The sequence below is a fragment of the Cynocephalus volans genome, chromosome 4 (genome assembly GCF_027409185.1).
Source record: "Cynocephalus volans isolate mCynVol1 chromosome 4, mCynVol1.pri, whole genome shotgun sequence".
In the NCBI taxonomy this organism is placed as follows: domain Eukaryota; kingdom Metazoa; phylum Chordata; class Mammalia; order Dermoptera; family Cynocephalidae; genus Cynocephalus; species Cynocephalus volans.
In genome coordinates, this window is record NC_084463.1 from 87,945,268 (window position 1) to 87,969,549 (window position 24,282).

Consider the following 24,282-nt stretch of genomic DNA (forward strand, 5'->3'; position numbering starts at 1 on the left):
TTATGTCCTTAGTTTACTTGGAATTCATTTGCATACAGGGCAAGAAGTAGAGATCTAATTTTATTTCTCTCCAGTTTGTTTACTTCTTTTCCAATTTTTCCAGGGCCATTTATTGAGCAATCCATTCTGTTTCCACTGCTTTTTATGCAACCTAAGTTACAAACCAAATTTTCACATATGGTGAATCTGTTTCTGTGCTCTTTATTCCTGTAATCTATTTATCTTTCCTTACATCAAAATCACACTGGCTTACTGACTAAATTTTTTTAGCAAGATTCGTTTTACAGTTTCCCTGAGTGATCTTTACATATGTTCCCCTTCATATCTACTGGTTTTATTTAAAGGAAACCAATCCCCTTATGTAATTTTTTTTTTAAAGATAATGGGTAAGGGGATCTTAACCCTTGACTTGGTGTTGTCAGCACCACGGTCTCCCAAGTGAACTAACCGGCCATCCCTATATAGGGATCAGAACCTGTGGCCTTGGTGTTATCAGCACCACACTCTCCCAAGTGAGCCATGGGCCAGCTCTCCCTTATGTATTTTTATTGAAATTGCATTTAATGTTCTAGTTTAATTTTTAGGGATAATCACTTAGCTTATAATGTTCTCTCTCCATCTGTGAATATAGTCTCTCTCTAAATTTTATGTGGTTTTATTTTATCTCTTTCAGTAATTCTATACTTCTCTTTATAAAGGACTTGCATGCAATACTTAGATCAAATCCTAGGTCTTTAATAGTTTTGGTTGTTTTGTAAATTACATTTTTGAATTCTTTCTTTTTTGATGCCTAAAAATTTAATTATTTCATATGAATGTGTGTTCATCAACTTTACCAAATTCTTTAGTTCTAATATTTTTTCTGTAAATTCTCAGATTTTTTTATGTAGAGCCAAATCATGAGTAATAGCGATCACTTTGTTCCCTTCTTTCTATTTCCTAAAACTTCTTTTCCTTTTTCTTCTCTCTCAGAGATGGCCGTAACTTCTAATATAGTTAATTTGAAGCAGTGAGAACAGGTGTCCTTAACTTATTTCTGATTAAAGGAATTTATTCTATCATTTTACAATTACCCATATAAGTTCTAGATTTAAAATCATACCCTTTATATGTTTAAAAATGTTTTATTCAATTTCAACTTTTCTAAAACTTTTTATCATGAATTGTACATTTTATCAAAGCTTTTTTTCTTTTTTTGCATATTATATTTCACAAAATTTGATATATTGATAAAGTGAACTACATTAATAGATTTTATAATTTTATCCTTGGATCTTCAGAAAACAATAATTGGTCAAGATTTTTTTTAACATTGCTAAATTTACTTTGGTAATCCTTTTGGGATTTTTTTTCCTCTGGCCTGTAATTGGTTTATGTATTTTTTGTTTGTTTTTGTTTTTGTTTTGTTTGTTTTCTTTCTGAAATTCCTGTTAAAAAAGTATTGAACCTTTATATTCCACCCTCGATGTCATTTAACTTCTCTTTTATTTTCTCTTTTGTTATGTCTCTTAGACATGTTCTGAGAAATTTGCTTAGATCAATTTTTAAAATTCTAATTCCCTCATTTGAATTTGATATATTGTGTTTATCCCATTCAGTGGATTCTTTTATTCTATTTTTATATCATATTTATTTATAATCACTTAAAATATGTATTTTATCAAAAGAACCTATATAAGCATGTACTTGATAAAGTTTTTTTTCCATGGGCTAACAATTGTGATATCACCATATATAGGTTTAAACAACTAGGTAAAAAGATGGAGGGTAGTGTGAGCTAAGTTTTTTTTATTTTTATTTTTGAGGTAGAAGGTTATTTCTAAACAAGGGGAGGAGACTAGAATGGTCTATGCAGGAATGTGCCAGACTTGGACATAACAGTATAAACTCATGTTTAGCTTAAAATAGATAAAGATGTTACATGTAGAAATATCTATAGGCATGTTTCTATACATGCGTAAGTATACCTGCATATATTTCTTTGCTCTATCACCTGAAAGACCAAGAAGCAATGACAGTCCCATAGCAATGAGTATAGCTAGTGCCAAAATCTTGGTTTCTCATACCATTTGTAAGAGAAGGAACCAAGGCTAACTGTAGAAATGTCTGATTCTAGGACTGGAGCAGGATATATACAAGATATGCCTGGGGCGTCTTGTAGTGCCAAAAAGTAAAAATGTGCTAAAGGAAAAAAGCAACAAAACGAATAAGACAGTACTGAATTGTAATGCATAGTATAAATTAAATATTTATGAGTCTATACTGATATAAATAAACAAACAAACAAACAAATAAATAAATGGAAAAGAATAGATAAAAATTTTTAGGCAGAAGAATTCAAATTATCTTTATAGATACTCTGCCCTTAAGGAGGTGGAACATTGAGTCTCTACTCCTTAATGTAGTCTGTTCATAGTGAAGTCCTTGCAAAGAGTACAGTATGAAAAGTGGAAAAAAGAGTAAGGTTGTAGTGGAGAAACCTGGCAAACACTACTTCAGCCAGGTAGTCAAGGTCAACAACAATACTGACAAGTGATATTGATAACATGTACCCTTGATATGATGTGATGAAAAGTACTTTACCTCTGTGGTCTTTCTCCCAAATACACAGAAGCTCAATATAATCATGAGACAAACATCAGACAAATTCCAGTTGAAGGACATTCTACAAAATACCTGACTAGTGTGCCTGAAGAACCGTCAAGGTCATCAAAACCAAGAGAAGTTTGAAAAATTGTCACAGTGAAGAGTAGCCTAAGGAGACATGACAGTTAAATGTAATGTGGTATCTTGGGTAGGATGCTAGAACAGAAAAAAGAAGTTAGGTAAAAACTAAGGAAATCTGGATAAAGTATGGACTTCAGTTAATACTAAAATATCAATATTGGTTCATAAATTGTACCAAATGAACCACACTAATATAAGATATTGAAAATAGGGAAAACTGGATGGGGGTATTATGGAAACTCTTAGTACTACAGTTATAAGTTTTTCTGTTAATCTAAAACTGTTATTAAAGAAAAACTTACAAAATATGTATATTATAGCTTATATTACATTATGTCATTATCTAAAGGGCTTATGATTCTAATACGGCCTTTTGCGTATGTATGTGTGCCTGTTCATTCTTGTCATTGTAGATTGTTTCCTGAACAGTTTTATATTTTTATCATGAATTCATTTTCAGTAAGACTTTATCTTCTTGTCTTCTTTACAGCCTGTGTTGAAATAGTGTCTCCAGAACAGTTTTTACACTGCTGCTTCTAGGCACCCTAGGGGGATCATATACTAATTCTTGTGTCAGTTTCTCAGACCACTTCAAACCCACGAAAGATTCAAGGTCATTACTGTGAATTCTCTGGGAGACCTTTTTCCTATCCAGAGACTAGCCAGAGACTAGCTTTCTTGTGAGATTTTTTTGATCTGTCTTTCCACTTAACGGTGTTAGAGTAGCTTTGCTGAGATGTATGTGGGAGAAGAGGTCTCTGTTTCAATGTCCTGCCTCATATGCCTGAAAGCCTCATCTTCTGTCCCCAAGCCCTTCAGTTACCAAACCTGACACCTACTTCACCTTCTCCCCAGACGGCCGTCTCCTGGGCTTCTGGGCTCACATGTTTAACCTCTTTGTACTTTGTTCTTTGTTTTTGGCCCCTCATAATTTCTCCTACGTATTAATTCAGCTATGTAGTTAAAAGGAAATGGGTTATCTTTAATTCAGGATCACTAGCTATTTGATCCAGAGACTTATAGTTACCTACCTTGAAATGTAAATGTGTGTCTGGCCCAAGCCACACAGTCAATAAGTGGCTGTCAATAAGGACTCTAGAAGTCCTTCCTTATATTCTAACACACCTATCCTTTTTCCACGTTCAAGTCACAAACAAACAAAAAAAATACAGTAGTAGACAAAAGACTCTTCAAAATATTGCTAAAAAACAATTGACACACATGTATCAGTCAATACTTTTTGTAAAGATTTTTATTCAGCTCATATTTTTCTGTCTTATTCACAAAAATATGGTGAATGATGTAGTGAGTCCAGAAGTGTCCCCCCACCCCCAAAATCCATGTCCATCCAGAACCTCAGAATATGACCTTATTTGAAAATAGGGTTTGTGCAGATGTGATTATGTTCAAATAAGATCATACTGAGTTAGGATGGGCACTGAATCCAGTAACTGGTATCTTTATAAGAAGACACAAACAGAGGAAGGAGAATATATACACAGATGGAGACAGAAATTGGAATTGTTCTGCCACAGCCAGGGAATACCAGGAGCCACCAGGAGCTGAAAAGGTGAGAAAGGACGCTTCCCTAGGGCCTTCAGAGTGAGCAGGTCCTGCCAACACCTTGACTTCAGACTTCTAGGCTCTAAAACTGTGGGAGAATAAATTTGTCATTTTAAGCCACTAAGTTTGTGTTAATTTGTTATAATAGCACTAGGAAACTAATACAAATGGATTTACCAAATGTCTCACTAAACCAAGGTGCAAAGTTTCTAAGAAGCTCTCCTGAAGACTCTTCAAAACATATGTTATCTGATTCCCCATGTTTTAGAGCCTCTCTCATGCTCTTTCATTCCTCACCTGTTCCCTTGATTACATCTGTAAGTCTTTTAGTGCACCGGGATGTAATTCATCAGCCTGCCTCAAGAAAGGGCCCTACCATCCTCGAGTTACTCAGACCGTATATCTGGGTGTCACCCTTGTCACCTTTTTCTCCCTCACTCCACACATTTAATTAAAACCAAGTCCTGCGTTCCTATTCTATCTCTTAAATCCATCCACTTTTCTTCAGCCCCCATAATGTTTCCTAGTCCAGGTCACCATCATTTCTAAAACAGAGTTCTATTTATTCATCTTCCATCCAGCCATGCAACACATTTATTAAATATCAACTGTGAGACAAGCACTTTGCAATGCACTCTGGATGCAAAAGAGAGTTAAAAAGAGACTAGGTCCTTGCCCTGATAGAGTTTACAACATAGTGTGGGAGACAGACATTAATCATTCTCACAAACTAATGTAAAATGGTCTCAGGAACAAGAGCTCTAAAGGAAAAGCTCCATAACATTGTGAGTGAGCCCCTTTGAAGAGGGTTTGGGGTTTTGGGGGGGGGTTGTTTGTTTTTTTCCCTCCCTCTAGACTGGAAGTCAAAGAAAAAGGGTGTTAAAAATGGATGGTTGCATTTATATGCTAACTATACCTATGATGCAGCTCCAATATATTTTTCAGATTTATATTATATTCTATAATAAGCATAGTTTTTATAATTACAAAAACCACAATAACTGAGATATTTCTAACAACCTTGAATGCACTAGTTTACGTCATTGGGGAAGTGCTGAGGTGATACAGCACTCTGGCTTACCTGTTATCCCCGTCATAGCACTGCATTTTAATTGCCTGTTTATATATCCATCTCTCCCCATAGACTGAAAGCTTCTGGAAGACAGAGGTATGCCCTGCTAACTACTGTGCTCCAAGCACCAAAACTCTACTAAGCCCCTGAGAAACACTACATAAATGTTTTTGAATAGATGAATAGACTAAAAATAACAGTGAGACTTGGACTTTTTTTTTTAAATAGCTGCTTATTGCATGCAAATGTCCAGAACATGATGGGGGTAAAAACGGAAGAGATTATGAGATTATGGGTAGATCTCTACCAAAGATGTGCTTTAAGTAGAGGGGAGTTTTAAATCTTCAGCACTGTTTAATTTCATTCCTGGATGAGCAAGAAAACTAGGAATGTCAGCTCTCACTTACTCCCATTCCAAAGTATACCCGGTTCTTCATTTGTCCAAATGATTCTTTAATATGAAGCCCTCTGTACAACTTCCAAGTAGTGCCAATTATTTTCCAAACAATGACAAGTCAACGAGACAAATTAAGTGCTTTTTCTCATCAAACGCTAATTAAAATTCTTCCTAGTAGGTGAAGTTCGTTAGCACAACATTAAAATATTACTTTATAATTCAAGGTCATATTTGCACTGAATAAATTAGCTTAATTCAAGTGTCACATTGACTGGGGATGTTGAGCATATGCTCATGTGCTTCTAATGATTGTAGTGCCCGTGGAATCATTGAGTAGTCTGAATACTGGCATTAAAAACCTCTTCAGAGGAAGAAAGATGCTGTTACTTGCCTTTTCTTGAGTTACAGAGTAAACTTCTCATCGATAGACATTTAGAGAATGCCGGTTTTTTTTCCATCACCATCAAAGGTAACAATTCTCTTACTCTCATCTGTAAAGGCAGGCCAGCCTTCCCTCTGAGCACATGAGCTTTGCCACTTATGGCCAGTGACTTGTGATGGGCAGAAGTTTCTTCTTGCGTGCATCTTCATCCCAGAGGTAGTGTGTGATGGAAGTGTTGCATTGAGAGAAGTGCCATGACTTATTTCTGATGTGTGCTGTGGGGCAAGTATAAGTGCCAAATATTTGCAAAACTGCCCAGGCCTATAAATAATTATCTATAGCTTTGTGAGTGCGTCCTTTTAGCCTTGTTGCCCAGATTTTTAGTTTACTCTCTGACTTGCCCACCAAGTCCCCAGGTAAAGAGCCAGGAAATTACAAGCTGCTCACATTTTGCCAGCTCTCTATAATGCTGGTACTGTGTGTGAAATTCAGGATTGGTTCCAGAAACTCAAAGTGGAAGAAGTATTTCTAGTGTCTTACTGTTCAGGGTGTACAGTCTCAGGCTCCTCTAATGTAAAATTAGCTTGAGTTGTTTTATCAAACTCAAAATGTGCCTGGCTAGAACAAGGAGTCTCACAACCAATGTTTCAAATATGTAATTTCAGGGTTTATTTCCTCCAGGCCAAAATGTACTCTTAGAGTAGAAGAAAGGGGGCATATTAGTACATTCCTGTTTCTTATAACAAAATACCTGGAACCTGGTAATTTGTAAGAAAACAAAATTTATTGCTTACAAATTTCAGAAGGTGGGAAGTCCAAAGTCCAGGGAACACATCTGGTGAGGTGACTACAGCAATGCAGGGTCTCACACGTGAGAATGGTGGAACAGAGAGAGAAATACCTCCTCATATGCTCTCCATTTAAAGCCCTTAGAACCACACCCACAACCACCATTAAACCATCAATTTCTTAATCCACTCACTAGGGCATGTTCCTCACAATCTAATCCCTTCTTCAAGGCCCCACCTTTCAATTGCCATAATAGGATTTCCTGTCATCAACAGTTACAGTGGAGATTAAGCTTCTAATATATGGACTTTGGGGGACACAATTCAATCAATTTACAGCAGGGGGTTTCACATGATGGCATGTCCATTCCAAGAGGGTCTAGGACAGCGTGGCCTCTCATTTCATGCAGATGGTTTGCTCAGGCAGATTTGAGCCCAGAAACAAAAAGAGCACCAGTGCAGAAGAGCAAACATAGTTTGGTTAAACTTCTAAATGCTGGTGGGGAAAGAGTTATATTGGGCTATTTTAATACACTGTAGAATTCAGCCTCTAGAATCATTTAATTCTCTCCCAAATATAAGCCTCTGCAGCATCAGCTGAGCTGCTGGAAAACTTACTTGACCTAAAAAGCACTCAAGCCAAGAGGACTATGCCCTAAAGCAATTAAAATAGCTTTCAAATAGTTTCACAGAAAACGGGGGAAAATTTGTCCAAACATTTTGAAGTTACCTATAGAGAGATATTTTTAGTTCTTGGTTTATGATTTTCATATATTGAAAAGAGGATGCAAGGGCGTACCATGCACAATGCTCAGTCCGAGAAATAGAGACTAGTCTAGGATCTTCCCGGATTCCACTATGGCAGCCCCAATGCATTGATACACAGCTTTGGGTTCCTTTTCTTTGGGGGTTGTTGAGTCTGTAGAGCCCATATCTTACATCACAGAATTCTTGGTGGGAGTCTTCAAACTAGGATCCACCTTGACCCTGGTCTGCATCAACTTATCCATCGTGAATTCCAGATACATATTTACATGACTTGCTCTGCAGAACACTCATAACAAAGTAATATTCTTCCTTGGTACTGAGCTAGGATTTAAAACAGTATCCATCCCCTAAGAATAAGTGAAGAAATCCTGACTTAATACCCCAAATCAGAAAAGCTTAAAAACAAACATTTCAACATTGTCACAAACTCAAATTTGCTAAGGAGATTACATTTAAAAGAGAAAATTCAACATTATGATGAGCAAGTAGCACTGAAACAAATTCATCCAAAGAAACCGCACAAAACATAAAGAGCCACAGCAGACCGAATGCAGTGTTTTGCTTACTGAATTCTTTATGTCATTCATGAAGTGGAAAAAAAGTAATAAAAATGTTTTCTCAAAAATTTTGATTTTTAAGCAGCATTGCAAAAATTTTGGTAAAATAATTCTATTTTTTAACTCAATTTATTGAAAGCTAAATTGAGGGTTGTAGTGTATCTCTGTTTCCCAAAAGAGGTTTCAAACTCAATCTGGTTCATCTCCATATATTTTGGGGAACAACTAGTATGTATAAGCACTAAGTTGGTCCCCATGGGATATATAGAGGTACTCAGAGCCTAACTGAGGAGAGAAAATAAGGATAGAGATTCAAAATTAGCAAACTTTTACTGAGAACCTACTCTGTGTCCTATAATGTTATAGTTTCTTGCCCAATGCTCTAATTCAAGGTATGTTGGTTTTTGTTTTGTTTGGGTTTTAGTCAAAAGAGGTACAAAGAACTTAGTAGAAAATTATTGACATATTGAATAATAATACTAATATATACAATGGCAAACACTTATTGAGAACTTTCCATGTGCTAATACTGTCCTAAGCACTTTAGAGGTAATAACTCATTTAATCCTCACAATTCTGTGAGTCCAGTACCATTATTATTCCCACCCTATAGATAAGGAAACTAAAGAAAAGAGAGGTTAGGTAACTTGCCCTACCTCTACTCACATTGACTACTAAATATGTAAATCGACCTCCCCTTTCTCCAGAAACCCCACTGAAATGAAAATAAAAGAAAAAAGGGGTATAAAACCCTAAAGACAAAGAAAAGGGGAGGACAGAACGGGTGATGGAAGACATAAACTTTTTTTTTTTGGACAAAGGAAGGCTGGCATAGGATTGGTGACTGATGAGAGAGGATATAGTATTTTCAGTGTACTGCAGCAAGAAATATGCCAAAACCCCTAGCAAAATGGAGAGCAGCTCAGGAATTGAAGGCATCAAGTATTAGTGAAGACATGAACCTGAAAACAGGACCCCTTCTACTCTTTCTCATCTGGCAAATAAAGAAGGAGAAAAACCAAGAAGGAGAACGGATTCAGGGTCAGAGAAACTGGGCCACAGTGATTCAACTTGGGGACAGAAGCCACAAGCAGAGCTGAGGTACTGGACTGAAACAGGAGATTAAGTGAGGATCAGCACACTGACCCCCTCCAATACCTTGATCCCAGAGCATGTGCAGACAGACTGTATCTTCTAGGCAAGAGATTGGAGAAACAGCAACACCAAGGTAAAGATTTCTAGATACTGATATTTGGGGGCCTCCGACTGAGAAGGCTGGCTAGCTGTCCAGCCATGGCATTTGTGAAGCCCACTAGTTAACAAGTCTTTCCCACACATAGAAACCTTCTAATCAGCCTTTGAGTGCCTCTCTTTTAAATAGGAACATCAACATTGATATGACCAGTTATTAAAATGAATAATAAAAGGAAAAAGAAAAATACATTGAAACCATAGGAAAAGAAGACATATGGGAAAAATAAGAAAAAATGCTTTCCTCAAAGAGAGAAAAGAAAACACCACATCCATGAAACAAGTAAAAGATACCACAAAAATTATCAGAAAACAGAAGGTAGCACTTGGAAATAAAAAAACTAATACTGCTAATTTAAGAAATAAAAGTTCAGCAAAAATGTCAGAAGATAAAAATTGAGATAATCCCCAGAAAGAGGAACACAATAGCATACAATAGAACAAAAAAGTCAAGAAAATCAGCATTGATCCAGGATGTCCTGTATGCAACTAACAGGAGTTACAGAAAGTAAGAAAAGAGGAAATAGAGGGGAAGTAAATAGCAAAAAATATATTAATACAAGGAAGTTTCCCTTGTCTGCAGCAGAAAAGTCTCCAAAGTATATGACACATAAGTGAACAGTGCCCATATCAAGTCACATTACAAGGAAAGTGTAGAGCGCTAGGAAAAGATCCTAAAAACTTCTAGGAAATGCTATAAATTGGATGCCCCCCAACCTCATTGGAGTTCAAATCCCCACTGTAATTGTTGAGGGCAGGAAATCCTATTATGGTAATTGAAAGCTGGGACCTTGGGGAGGTAATTAGATTGGAGAGCTATGTCATAGTGAATGTATTAATCATGGTGGTCAGGGGTGTGGTTCTGAGGGCTTTAAAAGGAGAGTACATGACAGTTTCTCTCTCTGTTTCCACAATCTTGCAATGTGAGGTCCCTGGGTCACTTCCACCACCACCAGATGTGTTCCTTGGACTTTGGACTTCCCAGCCTCAGAAACTGTAAGCAATAAATTTTGTTTTCTTCTTAAATCATGTTCCGTGTACTTTGTTACAAGCAACAGAAATGGACTGATACAGGAAAGAAAAATAATTTACATAGATACAAACCAGAAACCAAAATTGCAATAGGCATTTTAGCAATAAATAGGATTAGATTGTTGAACAATATGTTCAAAACTCTAAGGGAAATGATTTCCCACCAGAATTCACTATCCAGCCAACCCATCAATCAAATGAATAAGATCTCAATAATTCTACCTCTCATGTATCTTTTCTGAGGAAGCTATTAAAGATTTGCTCCACAAAATCAGGAGTATAAATCTAGAAGAATGAAGGCAGAGGACGCAGACAATGAGAGTTCTACTGCAAGATTTGGCAAAGGAAGGTCAAAATGTCTTTGCAAGGAAAGGATGAACCAGGCTTAAATAGGCACTAGTTAGTATTGGAGCAGAAAGATGCACTCTTGCAGGAGGGGGGTCTCCGAGGAAGTAAAACTGATTACTGTGTCTATCAGATCACTTGAAAAATTTATGAACTGGTACTCTATAAACCAGAAAAAATTTGGAAAATTACCAATAGGTATATAGAAAATCAGTAAATGAAAACATGAGTAACTACATGTTCAGTGAGTAACTACAGAGAAAATAAAAGACAGAAAAAGATAGTATTTTGCAAAGAGCAGAATGGGCTCAGCAGTAAAAAATATTTATATGGTTATGATAAAGTAACACTGAGTATTTATTTAATCATGAACTGTGAGGTTTGTTTTAAAAGGATGAGAGCAACAGACACGGAGTGTGGGAAGCTAAACTTCAAACACACTTAGGAAGACAGCAGATAGCATCTAAATTTCATTTTAAAAAATAGCAATAAAAGCATGTTATTTAAAAATATGGCTGCCTTAGGTTGAATGTCCCCCCAAAACTTAATCCCCACTGTCATCACTGAGAGTGGGAAGTCCTATTATGGTAATTGAAAGGCGGGGCCTTGAAGAGGTGATTAGATTGTGGGACCATGCCCTAGTGAGTGAACTAAAAATGGTGATCATGGGCATGGCTCTGCCATTTTCTACCATGTGAGACCCCTGGGTCACTGTCACTACCACCAAGACTCTCACCAGATGTCTTCCTTGCACTGGGGACTTTCCAGCCTCCAAAACTACAAGCAACAAATTTTGTTTTCTTTATAAACCACCCAGTTTCAGGTATTTATGTTATAAGCAAGAGAAACAGACTAATACAATGGCCATTAATAACACAAGAATTTCAGTGTAGTGGCCTCTGGGGAGTAAAAATATGAAGTGTAAAGTGGAGAAACAAAAGATGGCTTATATTTAATAATTATTTTGCATTATTTATTTTTCTCTAATTTTGTTACAAATTATTTCAACTATACATATAAAGTATAGAAAATTCATCTATCAAATTCACATACTTACAGTAGATTTTTTCTAAAAAATAAATTTGAGGATTTTGGGTACTCCTCTCTGATCCCATTCCAACCCTCTCCCTCCCTAGAGAAGTTGCTCTGTTTCAATTACTTGCATGTTGTTAGACCACTGCTTTAAAGGTTTAACTCTACAATAATATGTTCCAGTTTCCATGCTTTTTTCATTGCACACTGTATTCCTGAGGTTTAATTAGCCATGCTGAGACGTACTTTTAACTGCTGTATGTATTCCATTTACATATTTGTCTTCCTGTTGATGGACATTTGAATTGTTTACAGCTTTTCAGTATTACCATCAACACAGCAATGAAAATTCTGGTATAGGTCCTCTGGAAAAGTGGAGTAGAATTACATAGCACAGGGCTGTTAAAGGAAATTGCAGGTTCCGCTTGCTAAATCTGGGTTGTTGATGTCTCGAACAAAGAACTGGGCAAGACACGCCAGAGGTGAAAAGCAAAGAGCATTTTTATTTGGCAAAGTGAGAATACACTCTAGAGAGGATGGAGCCGGCTTGACTGAGATAGTGGCTTAAGAGCAAGGGTACTTACATTCCGCGGGTTTAAGTCCTCTTTGCTGGATTCATGTGGTTTGGTCATTGATTGAGCCCTGAATGTAGTCTCTTGATTGACACCATAGCTGGTGGGAGCTCATTGGTCCAACCGAATGGTACCCAATGTGGGGGCGGAGCTCCCTGTCTGGAATTGTCTTTGTCTCCTGTGGCCACTTTTGTGCATGTGCATGCCTACATCCTGGGAGAATTAGTTGTACCAGTTGTCTCATTTGCAAATAAAGAGGTTTCCTCCTGCTCTTTTCTCCAGCTAGCTTCATGCCACAGGGCTCAAATATTTTAGCCTTTACTAAATATGACCAAACTAGCATTTCACAGTGATTCCACCAACTTATACCCTGCCTCCCCTCTCCAAGAAGTGAATGAGTTCCAGTTGCTCCAACCCTAATCAAAACTACAGGCTATATTTTGATAGCTGCAACTTTTCAGGAGTGGAGACCTGTCTTGGTTTCCTCATGACAATCTTCTCTGCTGAGGTTGTTATATTTTTATTCAGGCCCAAGTAGTCCAAATGGCAAAAACACTGTTCCTTCTGCATAAATTTCTCTACCTTTGCTCACTCCTTTCTTCCTATACTGCCCCACTGCATCCATGGCAAATCTGAAGACCAAACTTCACTCTCACCTCCTTCCTGAAGTCAGCCCTGGCCACCTCTGACAGAAAGACTTGCCCTTCTCAGTACTCTATGCCTATTTCATAGTCATCATTTGCTGCCTAGGATTAAGGAGACAATTTTCCTTACATACGGGTCTGGTCACTTGAATGAGCAAGTCCCATATTATCAAGGCTGATAATAAGAAGCCATGGCATTTACAGAAGGCTTTGCAAACTTAGAGACTGTTTCCATAGTCGTTGTCACAGTTGTTTTTAACCACTTATGAGTATAAGGACTCTTTTCAAAGATAAAGAAAAATTATTGGGCTTCCCTCATGATGAAAGTACAGTAAACATACATGGATTTAGCAAATACATAATAATATAAAAATATTACGATTTTAATATCACTTTAAAAAGAACTTTATTGCATTAATCACAAATGTATTTACATACTTTTGAAAACTGGTTGGGTATTTTGCGACCTGTACATTTAGAGGCCCATCCAAGGACAATACTATATTCAAAACACAAGTACTATATCTGGAAAAAAAAACTGTTAAAAACAATTTTAATCATATCTAAAGTCTCCATGAGAGGAGTCAAAGGAGAGTTATTAACAGCATAAAGCAAACCTTCTCAAAATCCTCTTTTTGTCATTTCTTTTCCCCACACCCTTCATGTCCTGCTATGGTCTCAACTCTCTAGTCACATTGTCTAAACTCTCCCAAAGTTGCTCCAAACACAGCTTAAGGTGCTGCCTCCTCCTCTCTCCTGCTCCCTTGACCTCACTGTCTCTGTCTCTCCAGTTCTCACTTCCTCCCACCCAGTCTCTAACTGGCCCCTTTCTAGACCACAGCTCTTCCCACCTTTTTGAGCAGCATCACAAAAGCCCAGGGTTAGCAACTGCCTGAAATATAAGAATTCTTACCTGAGAAAGCTGGGTTAGAGCAAAGCTGCAGGTTTATATCATGGGCCCATCATACAGATGTGTGGTATTATTTTTTCAGTCTGTGGAAACGTTAAGGATTTGCAGTGACTCTTCAGCACCCCGAGGGTCCACAGCCTATGGGAGAAACCACTGCCTCATCTCGTACCTCTTTGAAACCTCTGTAGGACCCAACTTAATAATTTACACAGTGGATTTTGTGACAGTATGGGGTAGCAACAATTTCTAAATCCAAACTGTGATTGAAACATGTTCACTCCAATAAATCAATGTTCCCACCCTGACTAACTTATTGAAGCACTTGGCTGGGAAAAGGAAGTCAATAATAGCATTGGAGTGGATTCAAGCTCACCTAACCACCAAAAAACTAGAGAGCTTTTCACTGTTCATTCACCTCACAAATTGGTCAGTTTTTAAATATGTATTATTTTTATAATATCCACTGACCTACATTTCACATTCAGTACAATTTATGTGGAAATACTGGAAATCTCAGCAGAAATACTGGAAATCTCAGCAGAATAAAAGTTTAAAAGTTGAGAAGGGATGCAAGAGGGATAAAGGGGCAGGAGAAATGTGTATAATTTATTGCCAACACTGGCATCTCTTTTCTTTAGCTGAACTAGGAAAATGATGACTCTCTCAACATAAAACCTAAGTATGTAGTATACTAAGTATGTAAGATGGAAAATTTTTAGGGCTTCTCTCCTATTGGAAAATGTCCTCTTGGCTTCCTAAAAAGATGGCTGAGAAGAAAAACATGTGAGAGTAAATATAAGGAATAGATACATATGTACACATGCTACCATGCACTTGCACTGGGGGCAGGAGAAGCAGTACAGTAAGAGAGAACAGGAGCCCAGATGTCAGGATGCTCTGCTGGAAGACCAGGCTCTCCCACTAATGGTCTGTGCTCAGGTAGCAATTCTTTTCAACTACATTTTTCCAAAGGAGTTTTGATAGGTGACCCCTAAGTTTCCTTTCAGCTCTGTAAATCAGAATTCTGAAAGTTTTCCCGTTGGAGTGAGTCTCACCCATTTTATCCTCAATTCAAAAAAAAAGAAAAACACAATCACAGTGGGAAGAGCATTAAAAACGGATTTACATCCCAACTCTCCCCTTAGGTGCGTGACCTTGGGCAAGTCATTAACTTCTTGTTGCAGAGCACGCTCAGCTCCTGGCTGAGGCTCTCCCAAAATCTGATACCAAACACACAGGTCTGGCTGCCTGCCCCCCAAACAAAAGCAAACTAGTCAAAAGTCAAATGTTGGTGAAAATGGAAGTCAGCTTTTATTCAGGAATACCTGAGAAGAGATGTTAGGTTAACCCATCTCTCTGGTAAACCTGAAGGAAAATGGCCAGGCTAAAGCCATCGCAGGGAGGCTTTACTGAGGGGGGTTTTAAGAGGGGGATGAGGGAACAGAACATGGGAATCCCTTCATGCAAGGTCTCAGGTACAAGGTTTCGCCAAGGCTCCTCTGGTTTCTGCTTTCGTCCTTGTTATCTCCTGGTCCTGCTGGAGGGGTGGAATCAGCACAGCTTTACTGGTGTCTTCCTTGGTTTCCCAGGGTCTGAATAGTATGTGCAAGTCTGCAATCCAGGCTGGCTGGAAAACAACTTTACATTCATGTAAATAATGTCATCTTGCCCCATAACCAAAGTCCAAAATATCAAATAACCATGGGAAAAGAGGCAACTCAAAAATACATGCCAAGAAAAAAACTGTGTCTTTTAAAATTTACCTACAGCCCATGCAGTTTTAGGTCCCAACATGGCTTCAGTCCTGCTCAATCAACATTCGTATTTTCTTATTATTATTCTTATGGTTATTACTATTATTATTACTTATTATTATTCCCTCAAATTGTAATAATATTTTTCATACAGAGTTGCTGCGAGGCTTAGATACAATAAACATGTAAATATATATTTCAAAGATAAAGCATTATGCAAATACAGGCTGTTAATATTTGCATGACTGTTGATGAGCTTGTTGTTTTATTGGCAGTGAGACAATAGGAGACTACAGTTTTCTAGGGTAAAGTCCAGGGTATCCTTTGAACTATGACTCCCCATTTTCTCTCTTCCCACCTTCCCACCACTGGTAACCTATGTTTTATACTCTATTTCTGTATGAATAGACAAGCTTAGAGGTGTAACGTAGAACATGAGGACTACAGTTAATAAAATTGTATTGCATTGGGGATTTTTGTTAAATAACTAGATTTTAGCTGCTCTCCTCTACCAAAAATGTAACTATGTGAGATAATAGATATGCTAATTTACTTCACTAAAATAACCATTCTTCCATTTATATGTATACTGTTTATATGTATACCATTTGTATATTTACCATTTATATGTATACCATTTATATGTATATGTATATCATGTTATAAACCTCAAATATACACAATAAAATTTATCTTTAAAAAAGGCGAGGGAAGGTGGCAGAGTGAGACTAGAAGATCCTACAGCTCATCTCTCCCACAAAAACAGACAAAACAATGAATAAACAATTACACTTGGACAAAAATAACTAAAGGAGCACATCAAAGGAGTAACAGAAATGCTGGAGAACAGAAGGAAACACTAGGCCTCGACCACCCCATCCCCCTGCCAGGAGTAGCAGGGAGCCAGGAAAAGGTGAGGGGACCCCAGCAGACTTCATCCACACCTTGGACTCCTACTGTTGTCACCACTGGGGACCCTGGCAGTCCTCACAAGCACTAAGCCCAGCTGAAGGAGCTGCCTGGAGTCCACACAGTTGAGCTCTCTCAGAGGAGCCAAAATTGTGCCCCGCCCTGTGTGGCTCATGCAGCTACTGTGCCATCTTGGAACTGGAACTACTGCTGAGGTAACTCTTTTACCCCAGGGTTGAGTGACACCCTTTCATCCCAGAGACTAAGCCATTTTTGAACTGACTTCTCAAAGCTTAGCTGAGAGCAGCTGTTACACCCTACCCTGAGGAACTAGGCAGTGATGGAAAGGCTCCATCCATCCCTCCCAATTGTAGCAGTGCTCCTCCCCCTCAGGCTAGAACTGAAGCTACAAAGCTCCACACTCCCTCTGGGAGAATCTTTAACCCTTGCTGTAGGGAAAAGGTGGGGTGGGGGCGTAGAGACTCCAGCAGTCCCCACTTGTACTGTGGACACATGAAATTCAAGTTATAGGGGAGCCATGTGGTCCTTGCAGGCCATGAGACCATTGTAGGGAGCTGCTGGGAGCCCACAGAATGCAGTGGTCCAGAGAGGGAATTTACACTGAACACCCCCATCCCCTGGTTCTGGACTGCCACAGCACATTGCCATTTGGGGATCAGAACCAACACCCAAGTGCATTCTGCCATGGGGCCCAATAGTCCAAGCATTGCCAAAGCCGTAAGGCCCCCTCATCACACCATGACTCCAACACCTGAGCCCACATGGCTCCCCGCACCCCAGGGAAAAGGATATTCAACACAGTGTGGAGGCCACCCCCAGGACAGAGAGCCAACCAATTAGGGTCTTCTGCCACTGCTGACAGCCCTGCTCTCTCCAGTGGAGCACCCATGCAACTTTCCAAGAAGGACAGAGTCTCATCCTTAGCTCCAGCAAGCCCACTCAGGGCCACCTACTGGGGAGCCACAGAGTGATGCAGCATATCTCTTAGGGCACAGGGGCCCACCAACATCCCTAGTGACCTTGCATGGGGCAGTCAACACCAGATGAGGAGCTACAGAGCCAGTGAGCCAACCAATTTGGGCCTTCTGCCACTGCTGGTGGCCCCACTGTCTTCAGTGGAGCACCCATGCAACTCTCCCAGGGACACAGTCCTGCCATGGCTCCAGCAAACCCACCCCAGTTGGAGAGCTGCAGAGCAACTCAGCATCACTTTTGGGGGCACAAGGGCTTGCCTACAACCCCAGTGACCTGGCTCAGGGGGATCAACTCAAGCTGAGGAGCTGCAAAGCAACCCAGCATCTCACCTGGAGGTGTGTGGGCCCATCCATGAGCACAGCCATCTTGTTCAGAGTGGTCTGCTCTAGCTGAAGAGTATCAGAGTAAGCCAGTGTCTCTCTTGAGGGTGAAAGGCCCAATCTGTGACCCCAGATACTCACCCAGAATAGCTCACATCAAAAATGAAGTTGCAGAGTGCCCCAGAATCTCTCTTGGGGGAAGGGGGAAGAGTTCTGCTCACAACCCCAGTGACCTTACCCAGAGTGGCCCACTCCAGCTGAGCAGATACAGAATGCCCCAAAATCTCTCTTGGAGATTCAAAGTCCCACTCATGACCCCAGAAAACTTACCCAGAAGGTCCCACATCAGCTGAGGAGCTACAGAGCACCCCAGTGGCTTTGGTGGGGGGGGGGTTGCAGTACTAAGCCTGAAGCCCTAGTGGCCCCACCAAAAGTTGCCCACATCAGCTGAGGACCTGTTGAGCACCTGCTGAGCACCTCATCAACTCCTTCAGAGTCCAAGGTCCAAGCCATGGTTCCAGAAATCCCACCCAGATTTACCCATTTAAGTTGACGAGCTGCAGAGCACCCCACCTCTTCTATCAGGAGCACAGGATCCCGGCTATGGCACCAGCAAGCCTGCTGTGCATCTCCCACTTCAGGTGAGAAGGTGCAGATCACTCTAAAAGTTCTTGCAAGAGCCCAAGACCTCATCCATGACCTGAGTGACCCAACCCAGGGTCACCTATTTCAGCAAGAAGCTGCTGAGTGCCCTGTAACCTAGACCTCAGAGACACTATCAGAGGCACTAACAGACAACTCTTACATTGAATACAGTCAATGAAATCACATGGAGACTACACTACTGGGCTCACTCAAAACAAAATTAAAATCCCTTGTTCAACTGACAGTTTAGAACACAGCTACAGAAAAGAGTCTCTTCCTTCAAAAGCTACTTCAGAGAATTAGAAGAAAACAGTGTTCCACCAGATGCCCAGACATCAACATAGGGATACAAGAAACCTGAAAAAATAAGGAAACATGATGCCACCAAAGAAATACAAATCTCTAGTACCAGACCCCACAGAAAAGGAAATCTATGAAATGACTGAAAAGGAATTCCAAATAATATTCTTAAGGAGACAAGATGCAAGAAAATACAGTTACACAACACAATGGAATGAGAAAAACAATTCAAGATCTGAAGAAGAAACTTAACAAAGAGATAGACATTAGTATACTGAAGAAATATCTGTACCCCCATATTTACTGTAACACTATTCACAATAGTGAAGATTTGGAATCACCCTAGGTGCCCATCAACAGATGAATGGATAAAGAAAATGTGGCATATATACACAATGGAATACTATTCAGCCATAACAAAGAATGAAATCCAGTCATTTGTGGAAGCACAGATGAGTCTGGGAGACATTATATTAGGTGAAATAAGACAGATATAGAAAGAGAAATACTGTATGCTCTCACTCATAAATGGGACCTAAAAAAATTAGAATAAGTTAAGCTTTTAGAATTAGGGAGTAGAATCGTGGTTAGTAGAGGCTGGGAAGGGATGAGAAGAGGAGGGACAATGAGAGATTGGTTAATGGACAAAAAATTATAGCTAGTTAGGAAAAATAAGTTCTAGTGATGTATAGTAGTGCTAGGCATGTATAAGCAGTAATAATTTATTGTATATTTTCCAATGGCTTGAAGAGAGAAGCTCAAATGTTTTCACCACAAGGAAACAACAAATTTTTGTGATTATAAATTTGTTAACTATCCTCATTTGGTCATTACACACTGTATATATGTATTAAAATATAACTCTGTACCCCATAAATATGTAGAACTCATACATTTCAATTAAAAAACAAAAAAAATTCAAAAACAAAAATGGAACCACACACACAAAAAAGGCTAGGGTATAGTATTCCTCCTTTCCCCACCCACCCCCCAATAAAAAAGTCATTTGCACAGTCCCAGCAGCCAAAATTGTGGAATAGCCTTAGGGTTAATTATTCTAATTTTAAAATCTGAAATAATGTTTGAAACTAGAGATATGAAAGATCACCAGTAATATCTCTCCAAGTAATTAGAGACCCATTATTAGTTTTTTAAATTAAATGAGCAGTGGAATAGTGTTATAAAGAGACAATTCAGCAAATTCAAATATGCTAATGTCATTTGATAAAGTCTGAAGTGCAATCCTTTTATTTCTATGCCATTCACTCACCTAAATTTAGGGGTAAAAAGATCCTCTCTTGGATGTTTACTTTCTCTTCACCTTCAGGACATTTGGATTTTTTTCTCTCCAGACTCCTAAATGATTTTGCTGAACCTTTGTTGTCTGCCTGACCAAGAGTTACCAAGCGATATTTACTCTGGGGAAAATAAATTAAAAATTAGCACTGGCTGGTGTCTCCCACATGGAAGGTTATGCAAATATTCATCTCTTCCTTTAAACCTTGAACATTCTGTGGGACAAGCAGCCTCTTTGCCAGAATTCATGTTCTTATTAATGTTTAAAGTGAGTGCATACTTACCTGTAGCTCAGGAAGAAGCCAGCCAACAGTTTTTATTATATCAGAATGCTCAGTAACTCTGCTTCCAAAGAGTAATCATGGATGAAACTTGGTTCTCCTGGGCCACTGAAATGTCAGAATCATCTCACTGAGGCTTCTTCCCACTGCCCTGGAAAACTGCTGGTTTGGAACAGTCTCATCCAGAAAAGCCTTGGAGATAGAAAAAAAAAAAAAAAAAAAAACTTACCCCAAATCTCTCCTGGTACTCTTTCTCTCTCTCCTTTCTAAATTGGATTAATACTTTGACTAATTGAAATGCTCCTGAAATAAGATATTAATTTGATTGTTTAGTTAATCAAGGAGTAAGCAGGAAAACCTTTTTCTTCAAGCTCCTGGCTTTAAAAAATCTTCCTGAAGAGGAAAGCCTAATTTTCTGGCTACATACAGCATTTGAATCAATGATGAATGTTTTGGAAGAACCTTCTGTGTCTTAGCTTATTCATAAATCTAAGGAATAAGGGCACTAGTTGAGGCTGAGAAAATGCTCAAAGGATGTTCTTATGAAGTAAAGAAGCACAGTTCATTGTATCTTAGCACCAAAGAAAGGCAGAGGATGGACCTTGTATGCCATGAACTCTACTTCTGGCATAGTATTTCATTTATAACCACCCAAACAGGCAGATTCATTCAACCATTCCACAAATTCTCTTGAATTCCTGTTATAAGCAGTCCTTAAAGATAAGCAGTGAATAAGTCTTCTGTGCTTACAGTATGGCAAGATAGGAGAGCTAATAGCTATAGGCACAACGAGCTTAAAATGAAGTGGAGGGTATTACAAAAGAAAGTGTTGCCAAAGCCCATATGATGAATAGGAACTATCTATTCAGCCAAACAGTAGATAATTAGGCAAAGATGGGAAAAGTGTGAGGGGCAGAACAACTATTATACTCTTCTGACAGGTGATGCAAGCGAAGCCCAGCACGTTAATTACCCTACTAGTAAGAGAAGAGATGGGATTCAGATCCAGATCTTTGTCCTCCAAAATCCAAGCACTCGGGGATTCCCATCCAAGACTCAGAGCACTGTTTATCTGTTTAGTTCTCAAGTATAGTTGAAAGAGGAGGACTTCCTGAGAGAACTGTCCTCAGAATCTTCTAAGTTGGGAGAGAATACAGAAGAGGAAAGAGATTTTTGTCAAACTTTATTTTCCCAAATAAAGCAGACATCTACTCAATATGCTTTCTAGAAATAGTTCTAGAAGGGAATCGTGTATTACTGTCTGAGACTGGTGCAGTAAATACTATGTGAAAGCATTAAAACTTTAAACTTCTAGCAATGTGGAAAGAAAGATCAGATGTCTGAGCTAGCGCCCACTTCCAGAGTATACGTCTAAGAGGCCTACACTTCAACCTGCCAGGATGGCCTCATAGCATCCCAAATGCCTACTGTAAAGACAAACGTTAAATAAGGCTCTTGCTATAACACACAACTCAGGAATGCCACAAGTCAGTTGGTATGACTCAGGGATGTTTCCTCAAGGACCTGAGAGCCATTTCTTTGAAATGTAATCATCAAGGCAGATAAAGACGTCCTATTTCCCAGTTTCCTAAAAAGACATGGACCTAACTTAAGTTGTCAACTGACTCAAAATTGTCATAAACACAGGAGAAAATTAGCAAATGTATCTTGAGAACTTGGATGTAATGAGTTATATCCACTCGGCTATATAAAAGAGTGAGTTTTTTTATCTTTGCAGTCTCTTTAGCAGTTTGCCTGTGACGTGCATCACATTCTGCTTCGATGCTTATTCAGTGATAAAGCTATTTTATTTCTCTTCTACCTCTGTGGGGAGGTTTTCTGGAAGCAGATTTTGTTTTTAATTATATTTCCCCAACACTCCCCACCATTTTCCCACTGATAAGAATAGAAAAATTAAAGGATGAATTTTTAACAACTATTTGGAGTCCAGAGGGAAAGTTGAGCTTTCTCCAGGTTTGAGGAGTGAAAGAGTGAACTGCTCTCATATAATCGTGTGGGAGAGCAGCTTCGGCAGCATGACTAGCCAAGGTCTGAGAATGCAGGGTCGCGAACAGCATGAGTCCTCTATCAATCTTCCTCAGTGACAATTTAATTTAAAAAATAGCATTTGAATTAGGAACGTGGAAATTCTCCCAGTTTATTATCCTTCTGTGGCCAGTGTAATTGCAGAAAGAAGGAAATGAAGACAGGCTTCCCAAATCTACCAAGAGGAATGTGAAGAAAAGCTTTGGAAAGCCTCCTAACAACATTCCCATATTTGTTATTTGTGTTATTTTTCTTCCAGTGCTTAACAGTTCTGCTGTTCACTGAAGCAGGCCTGTGCCCTTCTATGGGGCCAGTAGAATTGGGAGGAGCAGGGGAGACTGTGCATCCAGGGTTAGGGGGAGGAGACCCCCAAGGGATGGGGCAACTACAAAGAGAAAGAGAGGAAGGCCGAATGCCTAAGGCCTGTGGAAAGGAAAAGCAGAGCCAGACTATTATGATCCAGGGACAGTGGCCATTTCACAGTGCGCTCTCTGGGACACCTGGAAGACCCCTCAGGTCTCTCTCACCTCGGGGTGAAATGCCTGGTATTCTACCATTAACTTGTGACTTTGGTTCATGATCTGATCCTCACTCAATTGATGACCAACTATTTACTGAGCATTTGCTATGTGCCTGGAACAATATTGGGATCTGAGATAAGATTCAAAGAGGACTCAGGCATACTTTGTTTCAGAAGTAAGAAAAACAAATATATAAAGGCAAATGTTCTAGGAGTGGAGACACTTTACACTGCTGCAGTCATTGAACCCTCCAATAGCTTTTCATGACATTTGTATCAAAATCCAAATCCCTGTCTGCCTCTCTAACTTCATCCCTTAGTGTTTTCTCTCTCATTTATCTTTCTGTACCACACTCTTTCTTTCTATTCCTCAGACACTTCAAACTCACTTCTGCCTCAGGGTCTTTATATATCCCCAGTTTCTGGAACAGTGGGCTCCTAGATCCTTGTATTCCAGTCTTTGCTCGAATGTTTCCCCTCCAGAAAGGACTTTCCCAACCATTTCAACTCTCACTGCAGTAATATCCTGAAGTCATTCTCTGCATGGCCCTTATTTCTACTTAAAATTTTTAACATACAATTTAAATTGGTTTTTACTAGCTTATTTTCCATCTCACCCACTGGAGTATAAGTTTTGAAAAGGTAGAGAAACTGGTCCATCTCATTCATTGCTGTTTCCAATGATGATGTTGAGAACAGTACCAGTAACCAGCACAGAGCAGGTATCTGATGGCAATTTGTTGAATTAATTAGTTAATTGCATGTGCCCAATGGACCTGAGAGTATCTTTCAGTTAGAGGGGACTAGAGAGAAATCACAAGGGTACTGGTTTTCCTGGGCAATGAAAAAGAGGAAAGAGAAAAAGGATTTTAAAATTTTTCTCATTTCACCATTTTGCCCAGGGCTACAACTGGCACCAGTGGAAATATTGGTTTTCAGTCAAGAGTCTATAAATGCAGGGCTGCCATGTGCTGATATGCCTCAGCCAAGGAGGAAACTGCTTCTTTTCACTTCCCGGGGAGATCTGTACCTCCCATATGTCACTTGTCACTTTGCGCTGGAGTTATCTTTCTATGTGTTCGCGATTGCTCCTACAACAGCACCTGGATCTGAGTTAACTCCATACCTTACCCTCTCCGTCTGTCCCTTACCCCATGGCCTGAACAGTGGCTGGT